This window comes from Ochlerotatus camptorhynchus, unplaced genomic scaffold, assembly GCF_037179485.1.
Source record: "Ochlerotatus camptorhynchus isolate MF236.1 unplaced genomic scaffold, CSIRO-AGI_Acam_v1.1 ptg000065l, whole genome shotgun sequence".
NCBI classification, from domain to species: domain Eukaryota; kingdom Metazoa; phylum Arthropoda; class Insecta; order Diptera; family Culicidae; genus Ochlerotatus; species Ochlerotatus camptorhynchus.
In genome coordinates, this window is record NW_027040555.1 from 138410 (window position 1) to 153238 (window position 14829).

Here is a 14829-nt window from a genome sequence, read left to right on the forward strand (position 1 = left end):
GGTTTTCCAGATAGTAGACACCCTGGCTGAGACCGTGGGTTTGGTTGTTTACTTTCTATAGCATGTTGTGCTTTAAAGGTTCATATCGTACAAAAGTGTTTATGAGATACTAATTGAATTTTTTGGTGTGCCATCAGAACTTTAGTTCTCTTAGATCACTTTGTAGTCACTTTTTTTGCTACTATAAGTCGCTATTTGGACACTTATTTCTTCAACATAGTCACTTTTTTTGACAGCATTGATCGCCACCAGCCCAGATATTGGCTTTTGATGACATCGACAATGGAGCTCACTTTTCGAAACTTTTTTTTTTGTTTTGAGTTTAAATGATCTATATTCCTTGTATTTAGTGATGGTTAACATTGTTTTGTTCAAAAGAACAAAGACGATAAAATGGAGATTAATCTCAAGTACACCTTGTTTAGGAATTGTTACCCTAAGTCTTCGTTGCACTACCTTTGGCTTTATGAAATTTTGTTGAGCAAAAATGGATCCACGGTCATGATAAGCTACTGTAATTGAGCTTTTTTTTAAAAAGACTTACATATTGTAAAAAAAAACCCTAATGTGTGACTGACGATTTCATCACCACTCTCGGTCATTCACCTAAATAGGGAAAGTGCCAAGTCCATTCGATCGCTTCATGGCATCTATTATTACCAAAAATGTACCACACTCACCCGATCAAAATCAACACACTTAGAAATACATACTTTTTCACGAGATGGAATATATCAAGCTGAACATTGCATTTGGTCGTAAGTAACATTGACAGATTCTTTTCGTCAACATTCTCTTTGTATCCCCACGGCCATGTAAAAACATTCTCAGGCATTTAGAACAATTGATGTAAATTTAGGTGCTCTGCGACTGACACATACGAGCGTCAATTTTGACATAAAAATAAGTTATATTAGACGCGGAATTTAGCTCAATCAAACGTACTTTCGAACTTTTCAGTCTCGGAGAACTTAATTTTACATGACATGCTTGTTTACGTCTCTTCCTTTATGTCAAAGATGGATTCCGTCACGTGTAAGATTAGGTATTTCGAAGTGTGTAGCATCTTATATGACAAACACAACGAGAAACGGTTAAGTGGTCAAGTTATTAACGTAAGAGAAAGTCTACAAAGAGAATCGATCAATGTTACTTAGGACCTAATGCAATGTTCAGCTTGATATCTTTGACGTAAATCATGGAAAGTAAACAAACATATCATGTAAAATGAAGTGTTCTGAAACGGAAACATACGCAACTCGACGAAAAATGCGTTTGATTGAATCGATTTTCTCGGTTCTTTAAACTGATTCTTATACACTGGAGTCGCTTTTTACGCGGTTTTTTTACACGGTTTTTCACGCTGTTTTTTTACGCGGATTTCGGAATTTATACGGTTTTTTTTCACGTGGATTTCGGAATTTACGCGGTTTTTTTGTTACATGGATTTTGTATCACCCGCGTAAAAAGCGACTCCAGTGTATAGGCCTTTGTAATAGAAACTAAACGATCGATTCAACCTCTGGTGGTGAATAGTAGAACGTCGAAAAGAGTGTTGTGAGAAGCGGAACACTTTTTTTCTTTTCCTGATAGATTGATTCATCTGAGATGCTGCAAAACTTAATCTAAAATTGAAAAATTTAATTCTGTAACGTTTTTGAAAATATCCTGCTGGTGTTCAGGAATATTTTTGTTGAGAAAAATGGAAAATTAGAAAAGTGCCTTAGTGGTTATGATCTTCCGGATTTCATGTGTGTGAATAGTTAAGGTGCAAATCAGTTCAGATTTGTGGAAAATCGTACAATAAGACAATTACCGATGGAAATTGGCAAGATTTTGAATGAAAAATGCTGTTATTTGCGTAGGGGAAAATACTTATTCTGATGTAAACAAACGGTTTGGTTGACGTTTCTTCTTGAACTCGCGTGGCGCACTCTACGTTGGTGGTGCATTAAAAAGGCGTATTATTAGGGCCGCTTGCATGCGTGTCGATTTCAGGCACCCCGGGAGCTATTTGACAGCTCCAGTATAATGTCAATGTACCCCGAAAATTCTGGAACTCTGGTTCTGTCAAATCGAATAATGGTGGAGTAAATTTACAATTGGTCTTATTTTTGATCAACTCTTGTTCAAACGTTTTTAAGTTTTTGAGTTTTTTGTAAAAACATTGGTATTTTTTCTCATAGTTATGCAATTGACTCAACATGACGGGATCGGAAAATTTCTGTCTGTGTATTGTGGCCAAGGTGAATGTGGCATTCTCCTTGCGAATACGGAATTCTACTTCCTGTTCACTTGTTGACTCTGGTCTCAAGAGTGGTGGTCTGCCGACTATCACTAGTCCATAGGTCACTCTTAGTCAATGGCTTTCTTTCTTCAAGAAGTGGTGGTTCTCCGACTTACGTTGGGACTCGCGTTGAAGTCAATGGTATAGCCGAAACTGAACCTTTATTTTCAGAACTCTTCAGGGTTTTATACGATTCAATTTACAATAGTGTAATGAGTAACAATGAGATAGGAATAGACGCCTGGGACAGAATGTTGTTGACAAATATTGTATTTTGGGTGTTTTCCCTTTCCGCGCTCATCGGTGCCATTGTTTTGGTTATTTATGCTTTTTGCCTTCCCGCTGCTGAGGTCCGTATTTAAAGACCACCAGAGTAGGTGAGTAGGTAATACGAGTCAGCAAAACATGTGTTCCACTGCTGCGTTATTGCGCTAATATCGCACATGCTTGGCTGTCCGTTCAATTTATATCAAACTGTATTTTGTGTAAATGGTATCGATGGCTGCGTTTGCTATTTCAAATGAAAATGCATTTACTACTGGCTGATTCAATTATTGAATGGAAAGATGCATAGTACAGTATGTGTGTGTGAGAGCTCGGCAACCACTCTTCCGAATTGAACACAGCAGCAATAAAATGAAAGGTACCATGATTCTATAGAGTGACCTAATAAACATGTACCATACACTAAAGATATCATAGATGGTACGACCATACCTCATAAAGATGGGATGATAACCCAAATTGGTGGTTGGGCGCTTTTGATGGTTATTTTTAATGTGGGTGTTAATTAATAGATTTCCAATCGAACAACTGGTCCCGGAGATATGGACGGAACAAGATCCGAAAATCGCGGAATTCGCGAACTAAGTGGTGTTTGTTAGCACACTTCGGTTGACAACTAGCTAACAAAAGGTATTATGTTCACATTGAATGCTGTGGATCAAATTTAGAATCGGTCGACTGTCCACCAAATGAAAAGTATCATGATCCCATAGCCTTGTCCATAGAGCATTATTGAACAAATTCAGAATCGGTCAACTGGTGCTGGAAATGTGGCAGGAACATGTTTCGGGGAATTTGAGCCATGATACTAAATTTGACCGGTAAGGAATAAAACCTATCATGGGCCAAAACAAATTACTTCAAAATATGATAACCCTTTTCAATTGTGGCCATTTCGAGCGCCGCGGATCACATTGGTCAGTTTAGAGCATGTCCCAGATGCCCCCGAGGAATTAACCAGACCAGACCAAATAATGATTTTTTTTTTTTTTTTTTTTTATAATTACTTTATTTGTACAGGCTCAATCGAATAAACTTTACAGAGCCGAGTTATTCTTTGCGTTATACATTATTACTGTCTTAAATTTAAAGTTAAAGGAACTGGACCGAGTACTCGCGGTTGTCTCGAGGTTAGTGGAGATTTACAATTTTTTGGATGGGAAAAGGGAAGAAGGAGGTTTGAAATGTGGTTTACGATACAACTATTTAATTAATCCTAAAGCATGAAATTATTTCTATTCATCTTGAAAACAAACATTGAAAAAAAAACCCACACATAAAAAATACAAACTAAACACAAGGTTAATCAAACTTACAATCTAAGGTTAATATCCTTAAAGTAAACATATATGAGTTTCATAAACTCCAGATCGCGTCTAGCCAAAATATCCCGAACTGGAACATTAGGTTGTCTACCTCGAGCCCGAAGGGAATCATAAAAATGTGATCTGACTCCACGATACTCCGCACAAGACCAAAGGATGTGATCAGCGTCCTGGTAACCTTGTCCACATTCACAGAGATTGCTGTCTCCCAACCCCACACGGAACAAGTGAGCGTTTAGACAATAGTGATTGGACATGAGACGAGACATCACGCGTATGAAGTCTCGACTCAAGTCCAACCCTTTGAACCATGCAAACTTCGACACCTTAGGGATAATTGAATGTAGCCATCGTCCCAAGCTCCCTTCACTCCATTGATGTTGCCAGCTAACGAGCGACTGCTGACGATAAATAGAGAAAAATTCACTATAGGCGATCTGTCGATCATAAATGTCGCCTTCCATAGCGCCCACCTTCGCAAGCCCAAAATTGAGCAATGCGAAGGGACCCACGATGAAAGAGCGCACGGATAAAGTACTAAGCAGTTCTCGTATTTTCAAGAGAAAATACGAGAAGTGCTTTACCGGCCTAATGGAACGGATAGCCTCGACAGAACTGAGACTATCCGTAAAAATAAAGTAGTGGTCTGGAAGAAGTGAAGCAATTGTTTCCAAAGTGTAGTGAATTGCTGCCAGTTCAGCCACATACACAGAACAAGGAGCTTCAAGTTTTCGAGAGGCGCTATGAAATTCATTAAATACACCAAAACCAGCGGACTCCTCTATAAGAGATCCATCTGTGAAAAACGTTCTTGCAGAATCAACATGGCCAAACTTTGCAGCGTATAATGACGGAGCAATCATAGAACGATGATGCTCTGGAATTCCGCGGATTTCCTGCGTCATAGATAAATCAAAATTCACTGAATTGCCGAAATCGGAGAATATTACACGATTGGGAATATTTCTTGAAGGGCTGACATCCTGTGTTAAATATAGGTAGTACAAAGTCATAAAACATGTTTGAGGATTTAGCTCCAGAAGCTTCTCAAAATTTTCGATCACCAGTGGGTTCATTACTTCGCAACGGGTGAGGAGCCTCAGAGATAACTCTGAAAAACGGACGGATAGTGGCAACATGCCCGCCAGCACTTCGAGACTCATAGTATGAGTCGAGTGCATGCATCCTAACGCGATACGAAGACAACGATACTGGATCCGTTCCAGCTTGATGATGTGCGTTTTAGCTGCCGACTGGAAGCAAAAACTACCGTACTCTAAAACCGATAAAATCGTTGTCCGGTACAACGTCAGAAGATCTTGTGGATGGGCTCCCCACCACGTTCCGGTAATTGATCGAAGGAAATTGATCCTTAGTTGGCATTTTCGTCTCAGATACTCAATGTGGGATCTCCAGGTGCATTTGGAATCGAACCAGACCCCAAGATATTTAAAGGACATGGAATGAGTGATCGGTTTACCCAAAAGTTGAAGCTTCGGTTGTGCTGGGCTATGCTTCCTAGAAAAAACGACCAACTCAGTTTTCTCCGTGGAGAATTCGATACCTAGCTGAATAGCCCAAGTAGACAAATTGTCCAAGGTATCCTGTAAGGGTCCTTGCAGGTCAACCTCTTTTGGCCCTGTGATAGACACTACGCCATCATCTGCAAGTTGTCTCAATGTGCAATTGTCACTAAGACAATTGTCAATTTCTCTAACGTAGAAATTGTACAAAAAGGGGCTTAAACATGAGCCTTGGGGAAGACCCATGTAGCTAAATCGAAAAGCTGTAGAGTTTCCATGAGAAAAGCTCATATGTTTTTCTGACAGCAAATTGTACAAAAAATTATTAATTAATGGAGACAATCCACAAACGTGGAGTTTCTCTGAAAGAACTTCAACGGATACTGAATCAAAAGCCCCCTTGATATCCAAGAACACAGAAGCCATTTGCTCTTTCTTAGCAAAAGCTAACTGAATTTCCGAGGAAAGCAACGCGAGACAGTCGTTCGTTCCCTTCTACGGAAACCAAATTGAGTATCTGAAAGAAGGTGGTTCGTCTCAACCCATTTGTCGAGGCGAAAAAGGATCATTTTCTCCATCAATTTCCGAATACACGACAGCATCGCGATGGGCCGATACGAATTGTGATCCGACGCGGGTTTATCAGGCTTTTTAATGGCTATCACCCTTACTCGTCTCCAATCGTCGGGAACAATATTGAGCTCCAAGAACTGATTGTACAAGTTCAACATGCGCCTCTTAGCGACGTCTGGGAGGTTTTTCAGCAAGTTGAACTTGATTCTATCAGATCCCGGGGCAGAATTGCCACACGAAAGGAGAGCGAGTGAAAGTTCCACCATTGAAAAAGGCTGACTGATTTCGTCTACCGAATTCGCGGTTTCGCGAGGAATCAACTGCGACGGCACGGAATCCGGACACACTTTTCGCGCGAATTTAAGAATCCATTGATCCGAGCATTCCTCGCTTTCGTTGTTAGTAGACCGGTTACGCATTCTTCGCGCCGTACTCCAAAGCGTATTCATAGACGTTTCGCGCGACAATCCGTCTACAAACTGCCGCCAGTAACCCCGTTTTTTGGCCTTGATGAGGCTCTTGAGTTCGCGTTCAAGAGATGTGTATGCGTCGAAATGCTCGCGTGTTCCGCGTTTCCGAAAAAGTTTAAACGCGTCGGACTTTTTACGGTAAACCTCCGTGCATTGTTGATCCCACCAGAGCGATGGTGTTTTCTTACGGATTGACGATCGCGGCACCGGTCGTGTTTGAGCTTGAAGTGCGCTGTCGACGATGAGATTAGAGAGGAAATTATATTCCTCCAACGGCGGAAGCTCTTCCACTGACGATACTGTATCGTCTATCGCGGATTGGAACTTAGTCCAATCGATGTTACGGGTTAGATCATACGCGACGTTAACGGATTCTGACGAGTTGAACCCACTGGCAATCGAAATTTTGATCGGCAGATGATCACTACCGTGCGGATCCTGGATTACATGCCAAGTGCAATTCAACGATAGTGAATTGGAGCAAAAGGTGAGGTCTAATCTGCTACCATTCGAGGATGGACCAGCCAAACGTGTTACTTCTCCATTGTTAAGTATTGTCATGTTGAAGTTGTCGCAGAGATCATAAATCAAAGTAGAACGGTTATCATCGTACAGCTCCCCCCAGCCTGTACCGTGGGAGTTAAAATCTCCCATGATCAACCATGGAGCGGGAAGTACCGCACATATGTCGAAAAGTTGTTTGCGATTAACAGAGACTCTAGGAGCAATATATACAGAAGCAATACAAAGGCTCTTACCTTTAATGGTAGCCTGACATGCGACAACTTCAATACCGGGGAATTCGGGAAGATTCACTCTATAGAAGGAATGGCACTTTTTGATCCCCAAAAGTACCCCTCCTCCACGTGAATCCTCACGATCCAATCGAATAATGTTAAAATCATAAAAAGGGAGATCAATTTCTGAAGAGAGCCATGTTTCACAGAGGGCAAATGCATCGCAATTATTGTTATGGACTAAATACTTGAACGAATCTAATTTCGGAATAAGACTTCGACAATTCCACTGTAGAACAGTGATCAAATCCCCGACCTCGTTTGGAAAATTATCCATCGAAGGAGATGATAGCTGCAAGAAGGGGCCATTTTGAAGTCAATTGCTTCAAGAAGGATTTCATAGTGGGAAGCAATGTGAGGACAATGCTTTTCAGAGGATCAGAAATGTTGAGGTATTTGAGAATACCGTCCACAATTTTATCAAATGAGAACAACCCAGATGAAGAAGGGGCTTCTGTTCTTAAAAATGGGACATCAGGGGTTTTGGATGTCCCCGGGAGAGGTGGAAAATCCTGGGTATAGTCAGTTCTTCTGAATCCAGGAGGAGTAGAAACTTCCTTTTTTCCACCACTCCTTGATTTATATGTCACTCTCAGAGCACCTAAATTTACATGAATTTTTCGAAGTGTGTGTGCATGATCTCGAAGTTGATCAGATAAACTTTTAGACGGGTTGGACGATCAATGGTTTCAAATAAGATATTTTGGAGGGCTTTACGGATATCTTCACAAGCAGTGGATCTCAAAGACAGTTTGACAGAGGATGCAGAGAAATGTCCCACTCTGCTTGAAACTCAGAAGATACACACTTAGAAAAAATCATGCAAATTTTTGTGCTCTGAGACTGACATATATCAATCCCCTGCAATGCGTTCCAGTTCTTGAAACGCTGGTGACCCATAACATATTTAAGCTCCAACCTTGCAACATTAAATGCGGGAAGGTGACAACAAATGTAATACCCGCAATGGACAATTAAAAAAATGATTTAGTTGTTTTCGCATTGACGAGCACAATTTGAGTGAATCATGTTTTCCTATAATGTTTTCTAGAAAACTCAATCTATTTTCCGCAACGCGGCGCGACATGTACCAAGCTTAATCATAGAGGAAAAGGAGGAGCTGTCAAATTAGCACCAGAGCACCAGAGAAATTTGGCTTCACTCGAGTTGTTCGCGTTGCAGTCCTGTGACATGTACGAGTGTCATAAACAAAAATTCAGCTCAATGAAACGTACTTTTCGTCGAGTAACGAACTTTTTAGTCTCGGAGCACTTAATTTTACATGAAATATTTTTTTTTTGTTTATTAATTTATTTGATAAGGCTCAACCGAATTAACTTTACAGAGCCGAGGAATCTTGGTCACTATACAATACATCTTAAAACTATAGTCAAAAGGTACAACACAATAAACACTTTATCTTCCGATATCCAAAAAGCCTCCTCCATCAGAACTGGAGCCGCTTCCAGTTGTTTCATTGTATGGCAAATTGTTGTACGCCAACGAGGGTCAGAGCGCGTCCATTGCAACAATGGACGCAAAACGTGGTCAGCACTCACACACTCATCACGAAACGGTTGCTTTCCAAAGTCGACGACGCATCGACCGAAAGAACTGCTGATGAAGAACAATGAGGAGGACCACACAATGGTTGCTGCCGAGAAAACAGACGATCGCGTAGCACACGTCGAGAGTGGCCTGCTTTTGTCGACAGCCGAGTGAACACTGATGAAATATTTGTTTAGATATAATCCGTCACGAATTAAATTAGTTATTCCTAAGTGTGTACCCTTGGTTGACATTGACTACTCTTCAATACTTATTAAGGGTGCTAAATGTTTACTGATCATTTTGTTGTATTTTGCTGCCAATCTATCCTGAGAAAGATTCACAAAACGTATTTTCGGACTAAAATGGGCCGATGGAAAATTTTCTTTTCCAGCCTAAAAATAATGTTATGTCATAGGGGAAATGGCTCTAACGTTGGTCTATGGATCTAAGATTGGGCCCATTTATCACTTTTATCTAGATGACGTCATTGGGACGGTACTAATGGATATTTTTGATCGCTTTTGAAAATTTAGTCGATAGCTGAATTAATGGGCGCAAATTAGGGGCATTTAGGCCGACATCCATTTCTCCTATGTTCCGCAAATACTTGTTTTAGCGCATTCGGAAGAAGTTGTTCCTCAAAGCCAACCGAAGGGAAAAGTTTTCAGAATATGTACAGAGTATTGTGGTAATCTTTTCCAAGAATTAATAACAAGTCGATAGTCGACATAGCACTGGCAAGAAACCTTATCAGTTGTACAGCCTAGAATGCTGATACCGTTGAAAATGTCAAGACTCTGACAGGTCTAGCGGAAATCACCACCGAAAAACAACATCCCCACCAATACCAATATCAATATCAAAATGCGGAAAGTGCGAAAAAACGGAATAGATTCCCTTCAGCTGCCAAACATACTTGACATCCGGCGTTTTTTTCTCGGTGTATCGAATGTATTTGCACGTAGCTCTCCGTCGTCACCGGTGGGATTGTTCCTACATCCATCGTTCCACGTGTCAACACTCTTACGGATTTAATACATCGTTGCTCGTAGACGGGCGACAGGGAAGGGGCATGATGGAAGGTTATGTCTAACGTCTACTAAATTATTCAGCTCCGGAGTGTACGGGGATTTGTACAACGGCGAAGGGTCTGGGGGCGTGGGTCTCTAGAAGATCCATTAGTTTGATAGGAACATGCCTGACTTATCACCCTCTGATACTAGGTAGGAGTTCACCACGCTCAAATCCCGTTACTCGACCCAAGGGAAAGATTTTTGATCAATTTTTACGCACATATGTGGTATGATAAATACAGTGAAGATAGCCGCAACGCGGTCAATTGATGTCGTGCAGAATTAATTGCCTTATAGTCCGAGTTTTGAATAAATAATTTTATGCTCGTGCATCACAGTAAATAAATGAAAATGGTAACCGGACATTAGCCATAAATATGTAAGCCATACTGGTGTTTGCCATACGTACGATTGCCATAAAGACGATGAGCGGCGCCGGTGGTGTAGTGGTAAGAGTGATTACCTCTCACCCCAGCAGGCCCGGGTTCAATCCCAGTTGGCGCCACCAGGATGTTATGAGGCATAACATCTCTGATCACGCCTTCCTTCGGAAGGGAAGTAAAGCCGTTGGTCCTAGGTTCATGAGTTGATGGGTCGATAGGTAGGATCCAAGTGTGGGAACTGCCTCGTTGGCGTCGGTAGCATTGGTGCTCAGCACGGAAAACAAGATCGACGGAAAACAAATCAAGGAAAAAAATTAATAAAGACGATAGCTATAATTTTGTTGCATTTTCACTATTCACTTGCACAATCACTGAATAGTGAAAGTGAATAGGGAAAGTAGTACAATAGTAGTAGAATTAAACGGAAAAATAACTTATCAAAGGTTGTACCGTTTAAAATCCGCACACACAAAATTTATTCTCAAAATTCAAGTTTTTATCACCAAATTTTCAGGGAGTAAAAAGAAACAATTAAAGATAGTTTTGGCATCATTCATTTAATCAAAGCCTTAACTCCAGCCATAAGGTTCTGCACGACCTCAAAATCGACAGTTTTTTTTTACACATGCTTTCTTCATTTCTTCTACATTTTTCACCACTTTAGGTCGTTTTAGAAGGCGCTCTTTCATAATCGCCCAGTATTTTTCTATTGGGTTTAGTTTCGCAGTGGGGGGTTCAGATCTTCCGGCACGAAATCGACATCATTCGCCTTATACCACTCTAGCACGTCCTTTGTGTTGTGACATGATGCCAAATTCAGCCAGAAGATCGTCGGACCGTCGTGAGCCTCCAGGAGAGGGAGAAGCCGCTTTTGGAGACACTCTTCCAAATACACCTGTCTATTCATGGTGCTTGCGGTAACAAAAGGTGTACTCCGCTTTCCGCAAGTACAAATCGCTTGCCAAATTAAGAACTTCTTGGCGACATCTTTTGTGTCCGGAGGTTCTCTCTCACACTTAGCCTTGGCAGTCACATACAGGATTCCTGGAATCTGGTTGAAGTCCGTCTTCACATATGTCTCGTCATCCATTACGCAGCAGTGTGGTTTCGTTAACTTCTGGTCGTACAACTTCCGGGCACGGCTTTTTGCGACCGTATTCTGTTTCTCGTCACGGTTTGAAGACTTCTGAACCTTCAACAATCAGACGTTCTTCGAACCGTTTTATGATAAAAGACACTGTGGAATTCGCGATTCCCAACTTTTTTCGAACGGCACGATGCGACAGATCCTTATTCTCAAAGTACACGTGCAAAACTTTTTCGCGCACGCACTGTTCTTTCGTCGCCATTTTGAACACTTTTGCGCACCTGATGAAATCAACTCACAGAGTGTAAACAATACGCATTTAACTATGTCTACGCAAAATTTCAATTAAGGGAAGGATCAAAAGTTAAAGCAATTTGAATGTGTGCGAATTTTAAACAGTACACCCTTTAAGGTATACAATTATTCTACTAAAACGCTCATCAATCAATTTAGATCATCGTGAAGTTCACAAGATCACTTTACTAACGCCACTTAGTGAGATAATTGTTATCCTACCTGCCCACAATTTAGAAGACCTTGCCCAGCTGAACAACTTTCCCGGAAACGGATACTTCCTATTTAGTCAAGATCTATAGAAATATTTTATACAGGAAGTATACTTACACATTAGCGCCGCATTGTGAGAATATTCTGAATTACTGTTTTATAACTGTACTGTAACTTCCATATGGGCAGGATAATGTGATATTCCATGAGACCGTTTTACCCCTAGGGGCCTTACCTCGCATGATTTTTTTTTAATTATTTTGAATTATTTAGAGTTTTAAACAAAAAGATAATTAAATGAAAATAAATTTTCCAGAAAATCAATGTAATTAGGGAAATTATTCTAAATATCAATATTGTCTTATTTTATCGTGAAAATTTTAAATAGTTTTGCATAAACTTTTCGCATGTGGTGGCCGTCTAGCCCCGTCGTTCCCTAGGAAATGCACTTTAAGGGGAAATCAATTTCATTCAGGCAGCAGGTCTACTGTAATCAAACGAAATGATCATGATCATTTTTTCAGAACAATATTTTAGGTACCATTTAGGGTCCCAAACAACTGTGCAAAATTTAGGAACGATTGGTTGTATACCGGCTTTTCGCATTGCGTTCAAACACTACGATTTGTATGGAAATTAGTATGGGAAAACCAAGGGGTGCTCACTATACACACTTTTTTTGCGCCAACAACTTTGTTTGTGAATAATTGTATGTTTGGCAACCAGGTATTTTGAAAGGTCAAATGTTTTGTTTCAGCATCGAAAAGTGGTGGGAACCAACCAGCCGAGGGCAATGAAGTAGTTGAGCAGATGGATTTCACCGTCGCTTGGGCTGGACAAAAAAAAATCCAGTTGCATATTCAGTTCGATCATCGTCAGTTCCGAGCCGACTCTACATGGAAATCAGCAGCGAGAACAACCAAAATTACGTCAAATTTTCCAATTTGGCCAGTTGCAATGCGTTGAAATCGGTCGCCTCGGCAGATGCCACGTTTACGGTGAAGGAAACTCTTACCAAACCTCCCCTATTCGAGGATTGCCTGAATATTGTCGATTGTGACCTTCTAACACCCTTTACCGAATGCTTGAATCTGCTCAGTGGCAAAAACAATACATATACAGCTATTCCCCGAAGAACGCGTTACCCGTTACGCTTTTTCTCGGCGGGGTTTCAACCAGTCGGTTTTACATGTGAGTAGTGTCAATGGGGAACTACTCACTCGCAGAAAATCCGAGCGCTTGGTTGAAAACCCACCGAGATAAAGCGGTGGGTATAACCATAGAGGTAACTCAGTGCGTAACGCGTTCTTCGGGGGAAAGCTGTAACTGAATGTCTATCGAAGGAAAAACTCTACTCATCGGAGGCCATCAATTCATCCTTGATGAAGAACTTCGCCAGTGATGACTATTCGGCTCCGCTGAGTGTTCCTCCGCCGATCATATGGTATGTAAAACCGTACGAGCCGTCGAAGACAATGGTCACGTCAACGCCAGATTAACAGAAACGACATTGGGCTGTTGAAACGGTTTCGATTCCGCGTGGACCACGTAGGTCGATCTATTCGGATGGGAAGTACCGTGGGGAAGCGATTCACTACGATGGCAACGTGATCGACATACTGTACACCATTCTGAATCAGGCGCTTCCCTGCGGGAGGAAGGTTTAATGCATCTGATTAAGCCGGGATCCAGATTCATCGTACGACAACCTGGAGGATGAGGATAAGCATCACAATCTGACTTCAACAGTGTGACTAGTACGGTGGAAAACTCGCTTGAGCAGGTCATCAAGAATACTGCTGCTGCGCAGCACTCGAATCAACCCACTTCCGTCTCCCGTATGTCGTAGTGGGATGAAGATTTGCTCCACGGAGAGTACAGGACATATTACACGCTGGTGAGGTACATCGGGAAGGGCGCGTACGGGTATGGGAAGCTGAGCTACTGGCGCTCGGATAAGTTGCTGGGTGATATCATATTGAAGGAGAAGCTCGTGTCGCAGTTTATGATTAAGAGGAGAAGCGGTAAATTCCGATCGAAGTGTTGACGCAGGTGAAGCATCCTAACATTGTCAACATGATTGGTTCGAGAACGATAAATTCTTTCAGGTTGTGATGGAAATCCACGGCTCCGGGATGGATTTGTTCGAGTTTATCGATCGAAGACCCGTGATGACGGAGAAGCTGCACACTTCGAAAAAAAATCATGTAAATTTAGGTGCTCTGAGAGTGACATATACGAGCGTCAATTTTGACATAAATTTTAGTCATAACAGAGGCGAAACATAGCTCAATCAAACGTACTTTTCGTCGAGTTACGAAATGTTTAGTCTCGGAACACATAATGTTACATGACATATTTGTTTACGTCTCATCTTTTATGTCAAAGATGGATTCCGTCACATGTTAAATTAGTTATTTCAAAGTGTGTGGGGGAAGCTTTCAACAGATTGCTAATGCCGTTACTTTCCTGCACTCGTTGAATAAAAAACGAGAACTTTATCATCGATCACAATTTCCATATTAAGCTGATTGACTTCGGATTTGTGACATTCCTACAGGAAGGGCAACTGTTTTTCTACCTTCTACGGCACGGCCGAGTACTGCAGCCCGGAAGCGTTGGCAGGCAATCGCTACTCCGGCCCGGAACTGGATATATGGGCTCTCGGTGTGATCACTGTACGTGTAGATGTTATTCGTGATCGTTGAGGAAATCATGCCCTGCCCCCGGGTCTGTAGTGGTAAGCGTGACTGCTTTCTCACCCCAATGGGGCTGGGTTCAATCCCAGCCAAGGTTGGTGGGATTTTTCTGTGGCATAAAAATATCAGGTCCTGTCTTCCTTCGGAAGTAAGGTAAAGCCGTTGGTCCCGGTCCATGTGTATTGAATGGCTGCGGTATCCTACGCAGGTGTGGAAGCTGCCTTCCTGTACATTCGATTGCCGTCAATGGATGGCAATCGATGTCCATT

At 41.5% G+C, this 14829-nt stretch overlaps 1 protein-coding gene and 1 pseudogene across 1 annotated transcript in view; both read left to right on the plus strand.

Moving 5' to 3' along the window:
* The window catches only part of LOC135697051 (metallo-beta-lactamase domain-containing protein 1), a 276092-nt gene that overhangs the window by 125730 nt on the left and 135533 nt on the right, over window positions 1-14829 (plus strand). The gene's annotated exons all lie outside the window — the stretch shown is intronic.
* LOC135697044 (PAS domain-containing serine/threonine-protein kinase-like) lies at window positions 725-14549 on the plus strand (annotated as a pseudogene).